We start from the raw sequence: 4,438 nt of genomic DNA on the forward strand, positions 1-4,438 counted from the left end.
AATCCGTCGTCTGCGATCCTCTAGTGCCGTCCGAAGATAATATTTCAGCTCTTTCCGATAAGTTGATGTGTAAGTTCTCTCATCAACACTATTCCAACAATTTAAATCATAAAACGAATCAAAAAAACCACTATGTACCGGCCTTTTAGAAGATGATGGCTCCTCGGGAGGATGAGGAGCGACAGTTGGAGTGATATTTGTAGGTACGGCTAAATCAAATAAATCAGCATAGTGATTATATAATTTTTCTATGTAATCCTTTGCATTAGCCGTAGCTGTCCACAAATGAGGTTGTACTTGTTCAGAATCATGGTTAGTATTTATTTCTAAGTTAGTATAAATAAGAGTACTAAAATGACACGTATGATTATATTTCATGCACGAATTTAGCATGGCACCAACCAAGTAAATAGGGAGAATCGGGAAAAAATATTTTTTAAATTTCGTAAACATGGCGCCAACAGCTTCTTTATAACCTTCTTTATTTTTATATTCTTTGAGCAAATCAGAAATATCGGCTATATATGCCAAAATATTACAAACAGTAGATAATAAGCACCAGAAAATTCAACCGTAGCTACATAAAATTTTTTTAAAAACTTAGCAAGATCATTAATTACAACACAATTAGAATTATGTAGCATGCAATCAGCAGAATCAGCAAATGAACCGCAATGTTGGTTAAAAGCTAGTGTAATAGGAATTCTATCTTTATAACAAGTTTTTAAAAATTCATATGTAGAATTCCATCTAGTATCAATTTCCTCAGGCATCAAAATCGGTGTAAGTCCATTTTCTTGACATTTAACTTTAAATTCTCTAATTCTCGATCTACGATTATTTCCTTAAATAAAACCAACGATAAGACGAATTTTTTCAATATAAAGCTCAAAAAACTCAAGACCATCTTTTACAATTAAATTATATATATGACATGCACACTTAATATGAAAAATTTCAGGCAAGGGCGGAGATAGCGTAGATTTTATTTTTGTTATAGCAGTCTTGTTGTTAGAAGCATTATCAAAAGCAATACATAAAATTTTATTTTCGATACCATAATATCCGACAATTTTAACAATAGAATCAGTAATAAATTGTCCAGTATGTTTACGATCTTCATCATATAAAAAAGCAAGAATACGTTTTTGCATCACGAAATTACTATCCATCCAATGACAAGTAACGGTTAAATAATCATTTTTATTTACAGCACGACCAAGATCAGAAGTTAGGGACATTCTACATTGAATATTTTTTAACAATGTTGATAAATAAAAATAATATTGTGAATGGAGTCTAAAAATATCAGACCGACAAGTAGTTCTAGGAATACCATCAAACATAGGATTATAAATTGCTTGTATATAACGAATAAAAGCATCAGAACAAGGAAAACTAAAAGGCAAACAACCCACAGCTACCATTTTAGCTATTTCTTCCCTGTCCCTCAATTTATTATACTTCTTCGCTACGTGACCGGTTGCTGGGTCCATTCTAGTTTGCGTTGACCCACCAACATCCCCACCACCTTTTGCAATATTTAACTCGCTTTTGTGATCTTCAGCTACATGTCTCATTAACGTACCCATACCCCCTTGCTTGCCTCCACTTCTATTCTTATATATTTGTTGACAAATATTGCATTGCACCTCAATATCTGATATACGTTCAAAAAATTGCCATGCAATACTAGTTATTTTACGAGGTTTTGGGGCACTGGGAGGATGTGAAGGGAGATTAACTGATTCAGATATAACGTTAGCATCTCCTACTGTGGGTGTCTCAGCAATATTTTCATTATCTTCTCTAAATTAACCGCATCTACTTCATTTTTTTCTTCTATACCGTAATTTTCCTGAGCTTCTACATAATCCATATCGTGAGCACATACACCTATTTCTTCCTCAAAAGGTGTACTAAGCGGTACCAGAGGCGAAGGCACACAGGTATATCTACTACTTCTATAGCCAAAACATCGTTCACCATAGGAATCAAGTTTACATATACTCTTATATAGAACAATTGGAAATACTCATCCTAGAGTTTTCTAATTAATAAAATAGAGAATGATATCTAGTAGGTGTTTGGTCCTTATCTTCTAACTAGGGTATATGTGCTATTATATTGAAAGGTTCACCCTTCAGACCATGCTACTAGCCTCTTTCAACTAATACAAAACTAGTTTAGCAGATTCTATTTTAGAAATATGTGTAACTCTAAAACCCTATATACTTACTAACGAAGTACTAAATGTCCTCCGCGGTATTAATTCCCATATATTGAAGGAGTCATATAAAGGAAATCTCAAACCTAAGAACCATTCACGTCCTCTTAAGAAGTGCACTAAGAAATATTTTCAACCCATCTTTATGACTAGTTAACCATTTATCATACAAAAATATTAATAGCCTTATTATATCTTGCTCAAGTAAACCAAGGTAATACAAATAGTAAAAATACAGCCTTATGTGCAAGTAACACAAAAACCTTTATGATGTTCTCTATTATGGGCTGTGAGGGTCGAACTAAATTGGTTCACCTTAATCTGAATTTTGATATCTTAAGACCCTTCATTGTACGTTGCCTCTTGGACATTAGTGGTGCTGGAGTTTTTTGGCACCATCGACCTTAGCTATAGTAGGTATAGTATGAATATAAGAAATTATAATACGAGCAGGAATGGACTTCTTAACATTGCTCTATCGCACCATCTGGATTATGAAACAAAGTGACATTTCCTGAATGTCCAAGTAGCCCCCTAATTATAAATATAGCGCGCAACACATTTATAAGTAAGGCTCTACTAGACACGGCTTTGTAGACTCCTAGGATGAACTGCTCTAATACCACTTTTGTCACACCTCATACTAGATGAGGTGGACAACAACTATAGGAACACATACTATAAAAACAAACTAGATGAGAAAATGAATCACTAAACAAATGGAATCACTGATAAAAAGCTATAGATATAATACCAACTAATTAGCCAAATCGATACAGATGACATGTGAACCTATGAATACATATGACTACTTTACAATGTCTACAAAGCCTCTAATGGAATCCATGACTATAAAACCATCAAAACATATATGAAAAAGACTCGGTAAGGCCCCGAATCAACTTGGAGCTCACCAAAAGCCACTGAGTATCCTGTGTTCTATTAGGGAAATCTACTCGCTAAAGACCTGTGCCTGCAACATAGAACGCTGGTCCCCGTGAGGGACATCAGTACGAAGTAATATACTGAATATGTAAGGCATGAGATAACCATAAGTGAAATAAGAAATTAATGAAACTCGAGGTCAATATATATAAACATATAGATAAGGATGAACGAACCACATTTACTTACACTTGTGGAAGACTGTATATTACATGCTTTTCTTTACTTTACTCTTCTTTGCTTTATAATATTTGTAAGCCATGTGATACATATGACCAATTGATCAGTGGTAAAAGAGGATGACCCATGCTAGGTATTATACCCCTGGGATACGCTCATGCTAGGTGTTTCTTCCATCCCTGGGATACCACCCATAAATCAATAAATTGAGATCAACCCATGCTAGGCTCTCGTCCCTGAGCTACCACTCACACACAAGTATATTTACTTTACATCACTTCTTTAATCTCTTAGATTGTTATTTTGGTGGTCATAATATTATTGAGATTTAGAGCTATGAACCAATAGAAGAAAACATGCGATCGAGACAAGAACAATGATATAGGAAATAAGGGTAATACTTTGGAACTTATATGACACCATGAGCCTCACTGGGCATAAAACATATCCACTAATAAATAAGCCAAGAAGGTATGTGACAAGCGAGGAGATGATGACCCGTAACAAATAAGCTAGTAAGGTATATAACTAGTAAGCAAGTGACATTACATAGCATATACGGGTTGTGACAGATTCTTGTGATCTTACCTAGCATATAGCAATTGGGGCAGATTCAAGTGTAGAAATTTAGAGGTTTCAAATGGGGGAATACGTGCATAGCAAGTTGAGATACGTAACTCCTCGACTAAAGAGGTTTGGACTGTACAATAAATACTTATTAGGTAATAACAAATAGAAGGGTACGTGAGAATGGGTACTATTGAAGCATGTGGGCATATTCTAATTAGGAACAAATGTATATCCCACATAAGGACATATAAACTATACACTAAACAGGTAAAGACTCTATAAGGTCACCTTATGCCCAAACACGATGGGAATGATATTAAAAAAAAAGAACATGTGTAGCCAAAAGAAGTATACAATCAATTAAAGCAATTTTGGACAGATTGTAATCCAACATGTGACACTCTTTAACTTGTATAATCTTGGATCTTATTGACTCATATAAGAGAAACATGTAACACTTTGACACACTTCTAGACCATGGGCAGTAAATAAAAGGTCGATTAACTATAGTGGGGT

Source organism: Capsicum annuum, chromosome 6, assembly GCF_002878395.1.
Source record: "Capsicum annuum cultivar UCD-10X-F1 chromosome 6, UCD10Xv1.1, whole genome shotgun sequence".
In the NCBI taxonomy this organism is placed as follows: domain Eukaryota; kingdom Viridiplantae; phylum Streptophyta; class Magnoliopsida; order Solanales; family Solanaceae; genus Capsicum; species Capsicum annuum.